At 41.8% G+C, this 21331-nt stretch overlaps 1 long non-coding RNA gene across 1 annotated transcript; it reads left to right on the forward strand.

Annotated features, from left to right (window-relative positions):
* Nucleotides 1-2379: 2379 nt before the first annotated feature.
* On the forward strand, nucleotides 2380-15538 carry LOC130302668 (uncharacterized). The gene is made up of 5 exons (XR_008852842.1): nucleotides 2380-2512; nucleotides 9678-9778; nucleotides 12790-12884; nucleotides 14991-15130; nucleotides 15233-15538. It is a non-coding gene; the product is annotated as an uncharacterized LOC130302668 (long non-coding RNA).
* Nucleotides 15539-21331: the final 5793 nt, after the last annotated feature.

The following is a 21331-nucleotide window of genomic DNA, read 5'->3' on the forward strand; positions in this document are numbered from 1 at the left end:
CTTGCACGTGGCACCCCGTTTGTAATCAGTCCCCGGAGCGTGTTCGCTCCGGGTCTGATTACTGTCGATCACGGGGCCGGTGGCGTGTGACGTCACGTCTCCGCCCCCGTGTGACCTCACGCTCCACCCCTCAATTCAAGCCTATGGGAGGGGGCATGACAGTTATTACGCCCCCTCCCGTAGGCTTGCATTGAGAGGCGGAGCGTGATGTCACACGGGGCGGAGGCGTGACGTCACACGTCGCCGGCCCTGTGGTCGCCGGTAATCAGACCCGGAGCGAACACACTCCGGGGACTGATTACAAACGGGGTGCCGCGTGCAAGATCACTGGGGTCCCCAGCAGCGGGACTCCTTCAATCAGGCATCTTATCCCCTATCCTTTGGATAGGGGAAAAGATGTCTAAGCACCGGAGTACCCCTTTAAGTACTTCCTCCTTTAATCTCTATGGATGCTCCTCTTTGTATTATTTCACATTGTAGGAGACATTTTTCCCTATCATTCAGATTAGTTCCATACAGATTTCCCTTGAAGTGCCCTTTCCTTGCCAAGTTCCATTATGTATGTTTTGCATCAGTGCTCAACATTGTCTTAAACTAGAGACAACCATTTGTTCAGCTTGGTGAAATACATCATTTTCTAGAAGGAAGGAAAAATAGGGAAACACTGATCCCTCCCTTCTGTTAGCAAAGAGTGTGATGATCAGTCTGGGAGCAAACAGAAGCACCAAGTAGAGACAGCATGTAAATTGGTCAGCTTTTACAGTGCAAATATCCACTTCTTTATTGCACACATCTGAATCCAGTGATGTGTCATCTGCTTAACTAAATCAATATGTTACATCTCAGCGCCTTATTAATGTTTCCAGACGAGAAACAAATTCACACCTTGCTAAATCTTTATTATACAGAAGCTGAGGATAAAGCACCCAGGGATTGAAGATGGAAATCACAAGAGATTGTGGGAAGATAAAAGATGTATTTCATTTTATATGAGTGTCTGCATTGTACGCATTGAAAAACCTAAGTGTCTGTGCATTGTACAAAATAGAGACATTAGCTCGTCTAATAAATGACTTGTTAATTTGACAATTTTTTATTAGACATTTTAAAAACCCCAATCTGTGAGAATGATAATCTGCTGCTTTACAAAAAAGACTGGTATTACTATAGTACATTTACATGACACATATGTTTGTAAGCCACTCCATACTGCAACAATGTAGCCACCTTTTAAAAGAAGAAATAATCCAATATACTACCTTTAGTTCACAACATGCAAGATTTACTAATTGAAATGCACTAGAATCATGGCTGTAATTGTGACAAAAAATATTCATGCATTTTATGTGCTTTTTGTAGTCACAGTGGAGAGAAAGTTTAAAAATGCACTAGATCTAAGAGGCTGTGTTCACACATTAGGGGAGATTTATCAAAACCTGTGTAAAGCAAAAGTTGACCAGTAGCCCATAGCAACCAATTAGATAATTTTTTACATTTTTGAAAATGCCTCTGAGAAATAAAAGAAGCAATCTGATTGGTTGCTATGGGCAACTGCACCACTCATCCTCTGCGCAGGTTTTGATAAATCTTTCCCATTGTGCGTCTTTTGCAGAGATTTTTAATGTTTTTTAAAAAACATGCAAAAAATGCAAAATTGCCACAAAAATTCAAAATAAAAGTGAAAACATAGCTGTAGTGTCGTGCCATAATTTTTATACACATGACTGTGTCTATGTGTCTATCAAGAATGTTTCTGTGACAATTTTGGGCCAGGCGGATCTTCTGTCCACCTGGTCTAGTTTTAAGCTGTCTAATAAAAAGACAATGGGGTCAGTTATCAAGGCCCTTATTGTCCTATATTTGTAGGAATTTGCAGCGCATAGAGTCTGCTATATTTATGATACGACTTTCAGCACCATATATGCTTTCTGTGCTAAGATGGGTGTTTTGTGGGTGTCGTTTGGCCATAGTTATTTAGGCGCACAGTTTACTCTGTTGTACCATACAATCCAATATATAGTTAGCTCTGTAGTCTCCTCATTCTAAATATAATGGTGGGTTCCAGCAATCTAACCTTGACCAATCCGTAAGTGACGGAATGTCACAGCAATATTCCATTACAAATTGCAGTAAAAAACCTTAAAATAAAACACAACTTGGGATATTAGGACAAGAAAAGGATATATGTAGACATTAAAGAAGATGTCCGGCGCAGACTTTTTCTATTCCGTCCTGCCCGGGCTGCAAAAAAAGACAAAACAAACTTTCACTTACCTCCAAATGTTCTCCCGGAGCTCCGCAACAGTTGATCGGTCGGCCGGGCTGTTTACTTCCTACTTCCTTTAGCCCGGTTCGTCACACGACACTTCAGCCCATCATCGGCCGCAGCGATGTCCTGCCTCGGCCGATGATAGGCTGAAGCGCCGTGTGACGTACCTGGCTAAAGTAAGTAGGAAGCAGACAACCCAGCCGACCGATCAGCTGTTGCGGAGCTCCGGGAGAACATTTGGAGGTAAGTGAAAGTTTGTTTTGTCTTTTTTAGCAGCCCGGGCAGGACGGAATTGAAAAAGTCTGCGCGGGACTCCTTTAAGCTAAGCAGGAGGGGCACGGAATTGCTTGGAAGTCTCATCTTATATGGAGAATATGGAGATGAGTTTTGGGCTCCATGCTTTAGGATATAAAGAAAGTTGGAGAGAGAGCTCAAGTACAGAAAAGAGCTTTGTAGTAAATATCTAAATATTTAGTGCCAGTTATGTTCTTCAGATTTCATTTTAGCAATCAGGTTTTTAGTTTTTTTTAAACTGAGATCCAAATCTCCTGAATAGATATAGATTCAAAACTCTCAGGCTACCTGCCGCCACCACTAACCACTATGGGGGAGCTGTATCAAAGTCTGTGCAGAGGTAAAGTTGTCCAGTTGCCCATAGCAACCAATCAGATCGCTTCTTTAATTTTTCACATGCCTTCCTAAAAATGAAAGAAGCAAGCTGATTGGTTGCTATGGGCAACTGGGCAAGTTTTACTTTGCACAGGTTTTGATACTGACTTAGTATGCTATAAGCTCTTAACCCCTTAAGGACCAATCCAAGTAAACATGTACGCCCCTTAAAGACCAGGCATGTTTTTTCAAACTAAGCTGCGAAAAAGTACAAAAAGTGGAACTTTTCAAAGCACCAGACTCCTGGAAGTAGTCAGTCCAACGATGTAGACCAAAATGGATAAAAGATAGCATTTATTCAAAGCACCATCCTGAAGAAGGGCCCTCTTCGGGCCTGAAGCGCGTTGGTTTGTGCTTCAAATAAATGCTATCTTTTATCCATTTGGTCTACATCGTTGGACTGACTATTTTTTGGGGTCTGGCGCTTTGAAAAGTTCCACTTTTTGAACTTTTTCGCTGTTTATACTACTACCGAACTAGAGGAACCTGGGATCGGGGAAACCAAGCCGCAGGACCCCATCTATCCTACATGTGCATATAGATGTTGTGCTCTGAGCGCAACATCACAGGGTGAGTGTTTATAACCAGCATCTTCACACCTGTGTTAAACATACTTCACCAGGGGCGCTTTTGTGTTCCTTTTTCTTTTTCTTTCTCTGAGTTTTTTCAAATTGGGGATGTCTGACTTTATCAGAGAATAACTCTGGTAAGGTTTTGCCAATCACGACAATTCTGACATTGTTTTTTTGTCACAAGTTGTCCTTCATGTACATGGTAGAAGTAAGCCGATATCATTTGTATTTTTTTTTTACAATGCAAAAAATCATGAAATTATAAAAAAAATAATGTTTTTATTTGCTATTTTAACACTAATTGGTTGCATTTATACCGTACTTACTGACCAAATAGTTTATGAAACTTATACTTTCAGATGTCTAGTTTATTTCGAAAGCATTTCTTTTTCTTTTTTTAATAACATTTTAAATGAATTAGAAGCCTAACAATTTTACTTGAAATTTAGAAAATTTAGAAAATTTGAAATGTACATCTTTTTTTTATGTGCTATGCAAGGTTTGCAGAAATTTGAAGGTGATAGAACATAGGAACCCCCCCCTGAATGACCCCATTTTAAAAACTAGACCCCTCAAGGTATTCGCTAGGGGGTACAGTGAGTATTTTAACACCATAGTATTTTGGCAGGAATTATTACCACGTCAGCTCCCTCCCTCTGTCAAAACACTTACAGCCCGGGGTCACTTCTGACCGCGGCTGTAAGGGATAAACTGCCGGGACCGAAGTTTACTTCAGTCCCAACAGTGCGGCAGGGTCCCGGCTGTGTATTATAGCTGAGTCCCTGCCACAATCTTGTGGGTACACTGGGCAGTATCCACAAGAACCATGGATGTGTATACTCATCCAGTTGCGGGAACGTGCATCCCCCCCTGGACCTATACATGTCCATGGTCGTTAACACGTTAAAATCCGTCAAGTGGTGGCTGTAGATAGTGAGAATATTATGTTTTAATCCCTTAAGGAGATTGGACATCAATGTATGGCCTGGTGCCCTGGTACTTTTACATCCTAAAAGGCATTCTATCTTTGAAGAGAGCACAGGAGCTGCACTTGCTTCTTAGACTGTGAGGGAGGGCCGCACACTTACAATCACGGACATCGGCAATATCATTGATGTCCACCATTAACCCTTTAAGTGCCTTCATTAATGGGGATCATGGCACTTAAGAGCAAGAATGATGTGGCCGCTACCTGATCTGAACCCATGGAGCATACATGTGGGGGTCTGATCAGTTTACATGCCCACCAGAAGACTCCTCACCTGCTCCATGTGTGTCTCTGGATGATCTGCTGATAGAGTCTGGTAAGGTAGACTCTACCAGTTGATCACCAATTGCAATAGCAGAGCAGTATTTAGAATTAGCAATCTAATGATTGCTAGTAATAGTCCTCTCTGTGAACTTAACAAGTGTAAAAAAATAAGTCCGGGCAGGACGGAATAGAAAAAGTCTGCGCCGGACTCCTTTAAGCTAAGCAGGAAGGGCATGGAATTGCTTGGAAGTCTCATCTTATATGGAGAATATGGAGATGAGTTTTGGGCTCCATGCTTTAGGATATAAAGAAAGTTGGAGAGAGAGCTCAAGTACAGAAAAGAACTTTGTAGTAAATATCTAAATATTTAGTGCCAGGTATGTTCTTCAGATTTCATTTTAGCAATCAGGTTTTTAGTTTTTTAAAACTGAGATCCAAATCTCCTGAATAGATATAGATTCAAAACTCTCAGGCTACCTGCCACCACCACTATTCACTATGGGGGAGTATATATATATATATATCAAGAAAAGAAGAAGGTCCGGCACTTCAGGTGAAGGATAAAACCAGCTTTCCTTTATTCAAAACTCTTGACACAATTCACATACAGGAAAATGTCTGACACCTTTTGCCCACATGGGGCTTAATCGTAGACTATTATATATATATATATATATATATATATATATATATATATATAATTTTTATATATGTAAAAGCCTTTTCCTTAATGAAATTGTAAACCACCCCACTGTTCCAATTTTTTCTAACAAACAAAGAATAAAATAAATACACATATTTGGTATTGCTGCATGCAGAATTGTCGGAACTATTAAAATATAACAGTTGCTCATTTTTTGTCACATTACATGTCTGAAAAAAATGGAGTTAAGGAAGATGAAAAGTCACAAATATACAAAAGTGGTATTAATAAAAACTACAGACCACAACACAAAATATTAGCCCTAATACAGCCCTATAGACAGAAAAATAAAAAAGCTATAGGTGTCAAATTTAAAGTTTACAGCATACCCGTCAGATCCAACAAAAAAACTATATTTTTTAATATATCACTCAGTACCTAATCCTGATTATGTACATCTAATTTTTATGTGTCTAGCACCTTATTTATTTTTTCAAGTATATGCAAAAAAAGGAAACAGAAAAGAGAGCGCACTAATGTGCCATGATTCTGTATGTATCAGAAATACACAGGTGAACAGAGACTGGTGCGCTCACCTGGGGGTGTTGTGTTACAGACACAACACCGTGGAAGGCTTGTATCCCAGATCCCTGGGAGGTGGTGGTGGAAAAGCTGCTGGGCACCCGTTCGTCTCGGGAACTGGTCCTGGACGTCTGGTATAAGGAGAAGGAAAGTGGAATCCTGGTTCCACAAAGAAGTGGTGCTTGGTAGCTGGAAACGAGCGCTACCAAGCACCGCTTCTTTGTGGAACCGGGATTCCACTTTCCTTCTCCTTATTTATTTTTTATTACACTTTTAATTTAGCTCACTAGTCTGAATTCCTCTCAAAGGGAGGGTGTGTGGCCTCACTGTGCAGGTCTCCGCCCCCTCCCTCAGTATGCTGTCTGATCACATCTCCCCTAGCATTAGCAAAACTACAACTCCCAGCTTGTCCTCACTGACAGTAGCGGGACACAAGCTGACAGTGGGAGTATTTTTCCTCCAGCTGTGAGCCCTGCGCTCACAGCTGTCAATCAAGGAAGTGTGTCCATGACATAGGTGATGACGCATGGACACAGCAGGACTAGTATGTGTCCAAGCAGGCAGGGGAGGCAGTTGTTTGACTGGACTTTTGTATGAAATACTGAAAATTTTCTAATGAAAGCAATTGCAAAACCTATTGGATTTGCATGCTTTACAACATATTAAAAGTTTTTGTATCTGACAGTGCCCATTTAAGCATATTTACTCACAATAAAGATAGTGGGCCTCATTTACTATTATTAATCCAACTGTTGACGCAGACAACATGCGTCCTCTTGCGCCTCATTGCGCCTCCCTTTTCTGACCTAACCAACTTTTCCATCTTTAAACCTGAAAAAGGGGAATGGCTTTATTATTTTCACAAAACCCGGAAGATTTACTAAGTTCCCCGACCAAACTAACTCGGCTTTCGGCGCCAAACTTTCCACCATGTCAGACCTGGTCAGTTTTTCGGTTCTCTCAGGTTGTATTGTTAAATTGGCTCTCCATTTTCAAACTATGGATCCCTATTTGTAGATTTGACTGACCAATGGCCAATGTACATGTTGCAGTTGTGCAAACCTAACCTACGGTAACTAGGCGCAATTCTTCTCACACTATAAAGGCCAAACAAACTTATGAGGGACTGTGACAGATCCTAGAGTCACCCTACCTACTTGGATGGACTTTGGGACATCACTATTTGTACCCCTCAGTTGATGTTGTCCAGTTAAAATACTTTTGTTTGCTGTTTTCATACACTTTCTGTGCACAATACACCTTTGGCACTCAAGGCACTGTATAGGGAGAGCTAGTTGCCTTTATTAGATTATCTCGCAGACTGCCTGTCACCTGGATTACCTTTGTTGGATTGTCTCCCAGACTGCCTGTCACCTGGATTGCCTTTGTTGGATTATCTCACAGACTACCTGTCACCTGGATTACCTTTGTTGGATTAGCTCCCAGACTAGCTGTCAACTGTGTTGTCTTTACTGACCCTTCCCCCTGTGATGTCCTTCCTATAAAAGAGGACACTAGTCCACCAATAAAGAGTTCTGATTTTATACCTGAAGACTGGTGTTGCCTGGTTCTTTGGGTACAAGGATGCAATAATCTCTAGTTCTGCCTGGGGATATTGCCTGTGATATGCTGGGGCTCGTCATCCGGAAGCAGAAGTCACTTTTGGCGGAGTCAGTCCGTCACAATTGGTGGCAACGGTGGGATCTGACTTCTCCAGGATTGACACTGAGACCAGCCCAGCTGGGGGAGATACAGCCGCTGGCTTGATCCCGGTCTCAGCAACTTACCCTGGCGAGGAAGAGCCTGTAAGGATGGAGGATTTCCGAAGAGAGGTGCAATGGTTCCTGGGTCTCTTCAAAAATCCTCCACGCGAGAGAGTGTGAACAGGGTCCTTACACAGCTGACACAACTCTGTATAGCGAAGCTGCAGTATGCCATGGAAGAGATGTCCATGCAAGAGAGAGCCTTCATTCGCTTGCAGATTTGGGAAGTTGTTCTTGAGGAGTCGCGGAGAAGCCGAGCACAAGCCCTGCCCACCCCAGAACAGCGCTTCAGGGAACAGGTCCACTTGCGGCTTCGTTACCTCAGAGAGCAACCCACGGGCAGCGAAATGGTTGAGTTGCACAGATTGGTGCAGAAAGAAACGGAGCTCGAGGCTCATTACCGTGCCCTGTACTGGTGGGCAAGCTGCAGGCAGTCGGAGCCAAACACAGCCTGTTCTCTGGAGGTAAAAAACTTCGGCTGGCCTGGTCTATTGTGGGATGCATTCGAGGAAAGGTACGACTTTGGCTGTACCGAGGCATACAGACTCTGGGACATCCAGGACAAGCGGAGAGAGATGCTGCCGCAGTCGGAGGTGCCAGACCTGGAACCGGATCTATCTTGGCTGATGTATCAGGAATGGTACCTCGAGGAAGACTACCTGTCCTTGTTTGAGGGGGATTTCTATGGTCACGAGCCATGTACAGCAGAGGAAACCAGCACAGATGAGACGGCTGGTCTCTGTCTTCCCCTTCCCCTTGATTGCACACCGGACCGCAACGCTCTAGCAGTATCCGGTCAGGACACCAGGGTGGAAGCGCCGGCATTAGGGCTGAGTTCTGCTACACTCTGTCCAGCAACAGACACCAGTGCCAGCTCTACAGCTGCAGAGGGGTCAGTGATCCCTGTACCAGTCCACCCTGGATCGCAGGCAGTTGGCCTGGATCCACATAGACTGTTTAACAGCACAGGAGCAAGCTCAGACGGTGCAGCTCCCCAGATGGAGAATTTTACGCTGGGAGATGGAGCGGTCGCCTCATCTCCCCAGCGCAAGAGGTTGCAACCGGATGATGAGGCAGTTGACCTCCCTCTCCACCTACTGAGCACAGCCCCGGCTTAAGCGCCGGCTTCAGGGCAGAGTCCTACTATACTTTGCTCAACAACGAATACTGCAGCTACAGAGGGAACCGTGATCCCTACACTGGTACAGCCGGGATCTCAGGCAACTTCATCTTTCGCTGTGGCATCTTCCGCTGGTCTTGTTCTTTTTGTCCACTACTCATTACTGTACGTTCAATTTTCATGTCTAATAACTGGCAAAGCTCATGTGATGTCGATATCAGCACGCGCTGTGTGTCGGAAAAACACGTGATCTACATGCAGCTGGTCAGAGAACATCAAGAGCCATCCACATATGTTTCCGGAACATTTTTTTTTTTAAGTCCTAGGTTTTTTTCCCCTCATGACAAAACTATTTCCAAGGTTCAAACAAGGTATTATCAATATATCATCATCTCCAGTCATGCCCCCACATACCCTACCCATTTGTGCTTGCTTTAACTAACTTCCAAGTAACATACACCTTAGTGTCACATATATTTCTAAGTCATTTGCCTTAGTTAATGACCTCATGTAAAAAGTTTCTTTACACTTTTATCCTTTCCCCACCTTTCTAACTACATCCATTTTCTTTACACATATATTCAATGTTTTACCCTGCATCAGACTAACTTTTGCCACCCAGATTTGTTGTTCTTCTTTCTACTTTTCTTTTTTTCTTCCTGTATTAATTATGTAACATCCCATATGTTCCCTATTTATCTTTACGTTATATTATCAACTAACCTACTCATTATACTTCCAGATATATTTTTTTTATCAAAACTTGTTTTTACATTTGCTGGCCTAACATGTTTTATTTTTTTTTAGATTAAGGACAGAGGACTCTCGACTGTATGCTGGAATATTATAAAGTCTTCATTATGGCTTTTCCAAGAAGTCTGCCTTCCTGACGTACACTTTCTCCACAGGTAATTTTTTGTTCAACTTTAATTTCGCAAACTTATTAATAACCAGTAGTGACATCATAATTACATTAGTTCCTTGTAATGCACACTTGTGTAACTGCAAAAATGTTTAAGACAAAGAAAATAAGACAAAATTCTCATTGGCATGTCAATACACTAATTTTTAATGTTGTTTGTTATTTACATTTTCAAATATGTTAATCATGCATGATCCGACTATTATTGTCAACATAAACATAGGTAACATTACCCAAAGTGGCTTTCAGTCACATGCTGTCTAACAAGCTGGCCCACTTGATCATTTTGAACATTGTGCTCATGATTGATTTGTATTTCCTCCCTCAAATCATCTCCTAAAGGCATTTCCATGTTGTGGCTGTTGGTGATATTATGAAGTATTGCACATCCTATAATTATTTCACACACAATTGTTGGCTTGTACATTAATGCCCTTCCACTGACATCCAGGCATTGGAATCGACTTTTCCAGATCCCAAATGTACGCTCTATCATAGACTGTGTTTTCTCATGTGCTGCATTGTAACGTTGAGCAGCAGGAGTGCGTGGTGAAAGGTAGGGAGGAGCCACTTGCAAAGGCGGTAACCATTATCTCCTGTGGACAGATACACCATATATAAATCATTTTACACATTTGGTCTTTTTAAAAATTAAGATGTCTAGCTTGGGTATTTCCTGCGTAACTAAATTCAGAAATTAATTATTCTACAACATATTGAAGATGACACTTCTTTGTGTTTGAACCAGTGATTATGCATGTGTCTTACTTTGGATGGGGACCAACAACTATTTGTACATTCACAGACCTATACATTTTTCGATAAAAGTGCTTACAATGATGACGGGGATTAGAGCCACATGGCTACAATCTATTAAGCCTATAACATTTGGCATTCCAGCTATTTTGAAGAAATGCTCCTTGTAGTTTTTTTTTGTTCCTGTGCAGTTGTTGGGAAAATAATGTAGTCCTTTGCTACCTTCAACATGGCTTCAAGGACCTTATGTAGTACCCTACTGAAAGTTGGTTGGCTGATGCCAAACCTTGCAGCAGTGAAGTGTTGGAAAACTCCCGTCACCCTGAAATACATGACTGAGAGTATTTTTGTTAATCCATTAAGAGCTTGGGAGCATTTGGATTTGTTTTGCATTTGCCTTTCCAACTTGACATATAATCCCATTATTGCTGCCTTGTTTAATCTAAATGGGCGATGGATTTCCTCCTCAATGAGATTATTTAAATCCAGACGTTGTTTAAAAACTCAGGCTCATCTTTGCTTTACAACTTTGTTGCGAACTCTTGAGCAACGAAAGAACTGGTAATAATAGAAGTTTTCAGTTTAGTATAATTTCCTTTTTTTTTGGGGGGGGGGGGGGGGGGGGTTACCCTAAAAATTGTGTTAGGTTTTAAATTATTTCTTTTAGGTTTGGTAATATAGTTTTAAATTATACTCGAACATGGCAGGTCATTAACATTTATGTAAAGGAGTCATATTGCCCATCAAGATTCTACATTTTTAAGATTTTTCTTTGATGGAACTGTGCTGAGTAAATGAAATACACCCCTAGGACTATATTTTTCCCTTTTTAAAACCAAACAAAACAAAAAAAAACTGCAGATTGGCTTGTTTTTGTCAGAATGCCTAGGCAAAAGTACACTTTGCTTTCGTACTTACGCTTTTGAAACGTTTTAAAGATCGCAGGAGCAGAGAGACTCTGGCGTGTTCATTCACAAACACTAGAGTAACTAGTACGCATGTGCCAAGCATTTTATGTTCACGCCACACAACACTTCCTCTGTGAGCTTTGTGGTAACAGGAGATGTTTCTGCCTTAGGGAGCATAACAGACTTTCAAGGCTTTCCTAAGTGAAATGGGGACCGATGTTTTTGATTTAAAGGAATGTTTTTTGGAGCCTTGCAATGTCGTTTAGTTTATGTTAAACTGTGGGCTGATTTTTAAAGAAAAAAGGTCTCTTTGCGTTTTAACTTTGAGACACAGGTTTTGCCGTTGTTGCCATATTTTTGGTCCTAAGAACAATTACAAGCAAAGCATAATAGGACAGAGCCACATTAAAATTCTTACATTCGGCGGGTTACCCTTTAATTTATGCAAAACGTCCATGCAAATGTACCCCCAGAGCAATGCCTCTGGACAGCACTGCAAAGTTGAGGTTACTGTTTTCCTAATGTTTTTTTTCTGTTGATATCCATAGTTTCCTACTTTTTGGATAACAGTGAGGATTTCTCAAAACATGTCAAGAGGAACAGTTGCTAAGTTGCCCCTAGCAAGCAATCAGATCACTTCTTTCATTTTGCAGAGTCCTTGTAAAAAATAAAATAAGCTATCTTATTTGTTGCTATGGGAAACTCTGCAATAAATCTCCCCATGTTCTTTCTTTGCACGGAAGAACGCAAACACTGCATAGCTGTTAATCATGACAGAGCAGTGCCGCTCGTCTGTAGCGCCGAATAATTTCGGCAGTGGTCACCAGGATGTAATCTCCCCTCGCAGAGTGGAGCGTAGATTCCAGCAGAAACCTGTAGTGTGAACATATCCACAACACACATCCATATAGCCACTATAATTCATTGAGGGGGCGTGACAGCAGTGCATAGTGCGGTGACGAAATTATTTCATCATGATGATGACCATGACATGAAACTGGAGATCATGGGGGGGTCACAGCATTCAGACTAATGCGATTATCCTTAGTATATTGGATAAGTTATATACAGGGTAATTTTTCATTTGACTTTTTGATTTTTCATACGGATCATATTTATATTAATTGTACTATGGGGGAGATGTATCAAAACCTGTACAGAGGCAAAGTTGCCCAGTTGCCCATAGCAACCAATCAGCTCACTTTAATTTTTAACAAGACCTCTTTAACAAGGCCTGGGCAACTTTTCCTTTGCACAAGTTTTGATAAATCTCACCCTATGTGCCTAATTTAATTGATAATGCAAAATGTGTTTTTTTTCTTTTATTTTTTAGCATTATATAGAGTGCAAGGTTGACCAACTAAAGATAAATCCAGAACTACCTTGAGAATTGTTTTCCCACCTCTACTATGGCATCAGGCATCCCAGGTTGGTTTTGACTTCATTATCAGACAATATGTTTTTTTTAAATATATATATATATATATTCATTTTTTGTTTTCAAAAATTTATGTTCCAGATAATTCCGTAAATTCTCAGGCCCAATCATATTTACCGTATTTATCGGCGTATAACACGCACTTTTTAGGCTAAAATTTTTAGCCTAAAGTCTGTGTGCGTGTTATACGCCGATACACCCCCAGGAAAGGCAGGGGGAGAGAGGCCGTCGCTGCCCGCTTCTCTCCCCTGCCTTTCCTGTGGTCTAGAGCCCTGCTGTCGGCCCTTCTCACCCCCTGGCTATCCGCGCCGCTGCCCGTTCTGTCCCCCTGACTATCGGTGCCGGCGCCCCATTGCCGGCGCCGATAGCCAGGGGGAGAGAAGCGGCGCTGACAGCCAGGGGGAGAGAAGGGGCAGCGGCACCCATTGCCAGCGTCGCTGCCCCGTTGCCTCCCCCCATCCCCGGTGGCATAATTACCTGAGTCGGGTCCGCGCTGCTGCAGGCCTCCGGCGTGCGTCCCCGGCGTCGTTGCTATGCGCTGAACGGCGCGGCGCATGACGTCAGTGCGCCGAGCCGTGCATAGCAACGACGCAGGGGACGCACGCCGGAGGCCTGCAGCAGCGCGGACCAGACTCAGGTAATTATGCCAACGGGGATGGGGGGAGGCAACGGGGCAGCGGCGCCGGCAATGGGTGCCGCTGCCCCTTCTCTCCCCCTGGCTATCGGCGCCGGCAATGGGGCGCCGGCACCGATAGTCAGGGGGACAGAACGGGCAGCGGCGCAGATAGCCAGGGGGTGAGAAGGGCCGACAGCAGGGCTCTAGACCCCAGGAAAGGCAGGGGGAGAGAAGCGGGCAGCGACGGCCTCTCTCCCCCTGCCTTTCCTGGGGGTATATCGGGGTATACACGCGCACACACGCACCCTCATTTTACCATGGATATTTGGGTAAAAAACTTTTTTTACCCAAATATCCTTGGTAAAATGAGGGTGCGTGTTATAGGCCGGTGCGTGGTATACCCCGATAAATACGGTACTTTGGGAATTAGAGGAGATTGTCAGTTATTTGGATCGCAAGCAATATGACAGTCCATAATCCCAGCAAACGTACATGCACAAATTTAGGATTCTGGAGCATTTTGCAATTAAATAAAAAGAAAATTTGGAACTATTCATACTTCACGACAAATTTAAAAGCGTTAGGGTGCATGCACACCATGTTTTTGCTATACAGTTCCCATATACTGTTTTAAGTTAAAAACCGTACGAACGTATAGAAAACCATATGCATTGACTTGACATTGTAAACCATATGTCAAACGCATCATCCGGTTTAGTCCGTTTTGCGTCTTAGACATTTTTTTCAGTTTTTTTTTACCCGTACCCAAAACCGTAGTATACCAGGTTTTTGGCCAGGTGAAAAACCGTATATGTTCTTTACTTAAGAGTCAATGAGAACCGTCCAGAACCGTATGTATGTACGGTTCCATCCGGTTTTCACCATATGGTTTTTGACTTTGCACAGTTTTTTTTTTTTTGCTTGGAATTTCTATCAAACAAGTGAAACTTTATTCAAAATAGAGTGAAAAGTTAAAAATGTATACAATGTTTTTTTTTTTTAAACGGATGCAACCGGACATCATATTTCAAACCGTATACGGTTATAAACCGTATACAGATTGAAATTTGTACACACGTTTTAATACAGTTCAGTCAGGTTTTAAGGAATCCGTTTTTCATTTTCGTCTTTTAAAACCTGATATGGGAACTGTATTGCAAAAGCATGGTGTGCATGCACCCTTATTCAGATTTGAGAATATTTGCCTTGGAATTCACGACAAAAAAGGTGATTTTTGTTAATGTTTGCTCAACCTGTTGAGGTCAAAATGTGAGCAGAGGTTAGCCATTGTTGTGGCATTTTGTAAACTGTGGTTTGACATGTTTATGGCTCTATGTATTTTCTGGCCTATTTAATGGACCATTTTTTTTAAATTTTGTTCTTATTTTAATTTCCTGTTTGATTACTGAAATTATGTATAAGGTGCTTTTTTGCAATTGACTTAGCAAACAAGGCTGTTTCCATCATTTTGTGATTACAGACTAAAAAGTACTGCATGTTTATGATGATGTTGCTGTCATGTGCCTTCAAGAGTTACCAGTGGAGCTTGATGTAGAAAACAACACCACAGTGGATTCTTCTTTGGAAGTTCACAGGTCCAACACAACAGCAGCATGTCAAGTAAGTGTTACAACTCAATGTACTTTATCAATTATGTTTCCTCTGTAAAATCCCTTTTAATTTTTATTATTTTTATATTTTTTTGTTGGATGCCTTACCTAGGATAACACAGCAGGCAACAATGTGGACAAAGTCACATTAACTCTCCAAGAAATTCCTATTTTGCAACAACCAAGGACTGTAAATCCAGATTCAAGTCAACATCTTATTGAAGTTGGAATTCGCCAAGAAATTCTAAGTTTAAGTGTGAAAGTAAATTCCATTCATGTCAAAATATTAGCAAAACAAATATTAGCCAAAATGGTTAAAAAACAGATCAAAATATTATTTTTGTGAAAATTGTCTGCTCATAGTCTATACTTTGCCCAACAAAAATTAGAAAAAAAGAAAAAGGCAAAAATGTTTTTCTCAAGGAGAATGGCCATTTAAGTTTGTAACCTGGTTGTTTTAAATTTTCTGAATTGTGTGTTAAAAAAGCTTGGCCCCAATTCATCAAACATATTTGAAAGCATTGTTTGATGTTTGCAGTGAATTTTGGTTAAGGACATCTATCACCAAAGTCACCTGCACTAACCTGTGTGTACTGACAGGTAGTGCAGGTGGCACTGATGACAATGGTAGTTACCGTTTGTCCTGAGATCCAGGCTTGAGCAATTGACCGCCTGTAACACTGATCAATACAAAGCTATGGCTTTGCATGGATCAGTGTAAAAGATCAGTGTGTGCAGTGTTATAGCCCCCTATTGGAGCTATAACACTGCAAAAAAAAATGAAAAAAAAGTTAATAAGTGTCATTTAACCCCTTCCCTGATAAAAGTTTGAATCACCCCCCCCTTTTCCCATTTAAAAAAACCCAGTGTAAATAAACATAAAAATAAACATGTGGTATCGCCGCGTGTGGAAATGTCCAAATTATAAAAATATATAATTCTTTAAACTGCACGGTCAATGGCGTACGTGCAAAAAAAAATCCAAAATAGCGTATTTTTGGTCACTTGATAAATACTTCAGATCACAGTGCCAAAAATTAACCCCCATACTGGCCCGCACGCAGAAAAATAAAAAAAGTTATATCGGTCAGGAAATTACAATTTTTAATGTATAAAATTTCCTGCATGTAGTTATGATCTTTTTCAAATCAAAATCAAACCTATATAAGTAGGGCATCATTTTAACCATATGGACCTACAGAATCAAGATAAGGTGTAAATTTTACCGAAAAATGCACTGCGTAGAAACGAAAGCCCCCAAAACGTACAAAATGGAATTTTTTCTTCAATTTAGTAGCACAAATAATTTTTTTCCATTTCGCCGTGGATATTTTGGTAAAAAGACTAATGTCACTGCAAAGTAGAATTGGTGGCACAAAAAATAAGCCATCATATGGAATTTTAGGTGCAAAATTGAAAGCGTTATGATTTTTAGAAGGTGATGAGGAAAAAATGAAAATGCAAAAACTGAAAGACCCTGCGTGCTTAAGGGGTTAAAAATGCTTAGTTAGGCACAGAAAGAAAACAACTACAGATAACAGGATGTTGGTATCAAAGGATCCAATTGAATTGCTGCAGTATAGGGCAAATAATGTTGATAATGCACAATCCCAAAATAGCAGAAGGAATAACAGGATGTGATAAGCCACAAAATGTTAACCCCTTAAGGACCAAGCCCATTTTGACTTTAAGGACCAGGCCAATTTTATTTTTGCATTTTAATTTTTTTCCTCCTCATGTTCTAAAAATCGTAGCTCTTAAATATTTTCATCCACAGAGGGCTGGATTTTTGCACAACCAGTTGTCCTGCGTAATGACATCATTCATTTTGCCATAAATTGTATGGCGCAACCAGAAAAATACTTTTTTTTGTACGTTCACGCCGTTCATTTTAATAGTTCGGACATTTACGCACGCGGCGATACCAAATATGTGTATACAATTTTTTTTTAACACTTTATGTGGGTAAAATGGGAAAAAAGGATATTTTACATTTTTTTTGGGGGAGGGGATTTTTCACATTTATTTTAAAACTTTTTAAACTTTTTTTATTTAAATTTTTGCACTTCAATCCTTTGATTGCTAATACTGTTCAGCGCTATGCATAGGGCATAGCACTGATCAGTGTTATCGGTGATCTTCTGCTCTGGTCTGCTCGATCTCAGACCAGAGCAAAAGATACCGGGAGGCGGCCGGAGCCAGGTGGAAGCATTGCGGGCGATCCAATCATCCATTACTGGCCAATCCCACAAATTTGTTCTCTCATGAACGTGTGAGCCACTATTTCCTTAGTTTGACTGAGACGCAGTTTACAGGCAGGTCCACCACCGGTTTTCTTGGCAGACTGCTGTATCTTCATCATCTTCTCTTTCACTTGTCTGCGAAAGTTGTACCACTTCTTTTTAACATCTTTGATAGATCTCTTCTGCACACCAAGGGCATTTATCTTTTCACATATTTCACCCCATACTTTTCTTTTATTGGCTATTGGCAGTTTCTCACTTAAAGGAGAACTCCAGAATATAAAAATTGTCCCCCATACTGCCATCAGTAAAAAAATAAAGATGTACATACCTTCCTTCGCTCCCCTGGGGCTTCGGGTAAACCGGGTCCGGCCTCCGCCGTGATCCTCTTCCTGGTTGCTGGCGGTGGGCGAGTCATACTGCACTCAGCCAATCACCGGCCACAGCGAAGCCCCGATTCGGCTGGTGATAGGCTGAGCGGCAGCATGAGAACACTTCAAAACACACAATTTTTCACTACACCAGCACCTGCTGCTGGGGCCGAAAATGTCACACTGCCGCTCAGCCTATCACTGGCCGAGCCGGGACTTAGCTGAGGCCGGTGATTGGCTGAGCACAGTATGACTCGCCGACCACCATCAACCAGGAAGATGATCGCGGCTGAGACCAGAGCCGGTAACCGGAGGCCCCGGGGGAGCGAAGGAAGGTATGTACATCTTTATTTTTTTTTACTGCCGGCAGTATGGGGACAATTTTTACATTCTGGAGTACTCCTTTAACCTTCCACAAATGAGTTTATATTTTGCTCTAACCTTTTTGTAAAAACAACAACAACAAAAAAAACATACAAAATAATCCATAACATTCAATGAGGATAGATCTAATTTAATATTAAACAAAAATAAACAATTGAGGTGTTTAATGAGCAGGTTAATAGACATTGAAAGGCATTAAACCCTCCCAGCACTAACCAGAGGTACTGGCTGTTAGTGCGGGAGACGCTAATCAATATGCTTCCTACCATGGCTGGATCCGCCCCGCTGTTCGCCCGTTATATGCAGTCTTCTGGATATGCAACTGAGCTGCTAACTAGCACGTGCTGGGTTACAAAGCTCCTTCTGGCACTCTGACGTCAGCGCCGCTTTTCTGCAGGGCAGGCCGGCTTATGAATATTAATTCACTCCCTTCTCAGTGGAGTCCAGTACAGAGCAGTCAGGGGAGCAACATTCAGAGGGAGTGGTTGAATATTCATAAGCCATGCGGTGCTGAGGTCAGAGTGCCAGAAGAAGCTTTGTAACCCCGTCCATGCCAGTTAGCAGCTCATTTGCATATCCAGAAGAATGCAAATAAAGGGCAAACAGCGGGGCGGATACAGGCGGATATTGATCAGCATCCCCTGCACTACCAGCCAGTACCTCTGCTTAGTGCAGGGGCAGTTTAAGTACAGTTTCCCTTAACTGAGCGATAAGGTATGTCGGAAAACTTCATCACTTCTGCCATCCCACTGGTCCACCCCGCGATCTTGGATTTTGAGCCCCCGTGCGCTAGTACAGGAGCGCGTCACAACCCCCGCACAAAGCGTAGGTGGCAATGCCCACTCCATATAGCTCTATGGGAGATCCATTCAGCAATCTTAGGCTCTACCGTGGAACCACATGGAGGGGGCATGGCGACCTCCTCCTCTGGCATAGATCGTGACGCACTCCTGTACTAGCGCATGGGTGCTCCCAACATGAGATTGCGGGAGGCACCAGCACTGGAACCTCCACCTCATAAAAATTCCCAATGATCCTTCTGATAAGGGCTAATTTTTTGAGCCAGAGACTTGACCTTTCATATCGCTGGGGCTCCTAGCACAGGGTCCCCCCGCGATAATTGTTTTGTAATGCCGCCTCTCCTTCATACAGACTCGTAAAGCACCCTGTCCAAAGCAGCTTCAGCCACACACCCTCTCAAGATCTCTATGGGTGAGCCAACGTTTGAGTATAGGCTGTCACAAAGAGCTAGATTTGCTCTGTGGGACAGCCGTTCTGCTAATGTCGGTTCACCCACAGAGATATAGAGAGGGGCGTGGCTCACTAAGCTTTGCCCGGGGGTCTTTACAAGTCGATATGAGGGAGTGCCAGCCTTACAAACATGATATTGCGGGGGACACAGTTCTAAAATCTTTAGATTATCTACTATCTATAGGGTCTAAGTTTTTAACATGCTACTATGTAATTAAAGTAAAGAATAAAAATATATTTACAAGTCGAGCTAGGCCCATGAAAAACAATAAAAAAAAACACTATGTGACACCAGAAACTGAAAAAATAAAACATTAGCCAAGATCAATGAAAAGTTTGCGTCACATGCAACGTAACACAAAGGAATGGTACTTATGACAAAAAAAGACAAAATAAAAAGATTATTTAAATATGGCAACCTACCTCTACCACAAGTAGATTTTTTTCTCATGTGTAAACCTCTTCTTCACCGACACCACCAGCAACATCGTCCTCATCATCGTATGAATAGGCCTCCAAATGGGACGCTTCCTGTAAGGGACCTTCCTGTGCAGACTGATGGGTGCCGACTAAGGCTTCTGTTGCTATGGCCTTGCTGGAGGCCACAGTGTGATTTGCCTGAGGAGCTTCATCATCCTGGAGGAAATGAGTGCACAGAAACAACTGGAAGGCTTCTGAAACATCAGCTCTACTCAGAGACATGTTGCGAGTTGTCGGGTTTTCTCAAAATTTGTGTTTTCCTCAGGCGTAACAGGCATAAAATGCTATGCGTAGAGCAAGTCGCTGACGTCATGCGCCACCATCAACGCCAAAAATGGCAGGATAGTAAATCTGTATGGTAAGCCGAGGGGGAAAAATCGTAAATCAGAGAAAATTATTAAATCAGCCCCAATATGTCAGTTTTCTTGTAAAGTGCACTTTTTAAAAAACGAAACCACCTCACAAATAATTTTTTTGTTGTTTTTTGTTTTGCTGTATACTACATGGTAAAATTAAAGGTGTCATTACAAAGTAAAATTGGTTGTGCCAGTAACTAGCCTTCATATGGGTCTGTGGATGGAAAAATAAAAGAGTTATGTCTCTTTGAAGCCAAGGTTGAAAAAAATGAAAATGCAAAAATTACAATTGGCTGCGTCCTCAAGGACCCAATCTCAAAGGGTTACTCCGCCCCTAGACATCTTATCCCTTATCCAAAGGATAGAGGATAAAATGTCTGATCGCTGGGGGTCCGGCCACTGGGACCCCCGCGATCTCTGTGCAGCACCCCTTTAAGGGATTGTCTATGTTTCTGCAGCTTAAGGGTAAATGCACACTAGACTGAGTTGCTGTAGAAAACTCCCGCTTTGTGTATATTTTTAAAAATCCCATTTATTTTGTTGGTACTGTTATTTGGTTTGGATTTGCCATACATTTCCATGCAGAAAATCAGCAGAAAATCTGTTTGGTGTGTTTTGACCTTTAGAGTGCTATGTCAGAAAAACAGATTTCCAGCTGCTGTAACGATATAGAGGAAATTATCCAGTACATGGTTCAATTCAAAGGAAAGCATTTTCTAACTGAAAAATGTTCTGCCAAGGGTGAATTACCTTAAAACTAAGCCAGGAAAACTTTCCCACTGCTTTTGTGGTGCTTTGCTGTATCTTATAGCTTAGCGGAACAAAAGGTCGATCACTGTCTCTCTATATCTACTGTATTCAGAAAACATAAAGAGAAAGTTATACTATCTAATCCACCTAATACTAACACACGCGAGCATACACATGCGCACAGATTTACATAAAACTAGCTCATTCTACCTACTCTATATGTAATGCTATCACTACCCCGAATCAAAAATTGTCCAGGTGTTGATTCATTTTTTTTTTTACCTCCACCCCAGTAAACCCCCACCCTGATAACCCTATTCAACCTCCTTCATTTTTAATCCCTTGGGTATTTTTGACCCTTATTTGTGCTTTTTTT

This window comes from Hyla sarda, chromosome 1, assembly GCF_029499605.1.
Source record: "Hyla sarda isolate aHylSar1 chromosome 1, aHylSar1.hap1, whole genome shotgun sequence".
NCBI lineage: Eukaryota > Metazoa > Chordata > Amphibia > Anura > Hylidae > Hyla > Hyla sarda.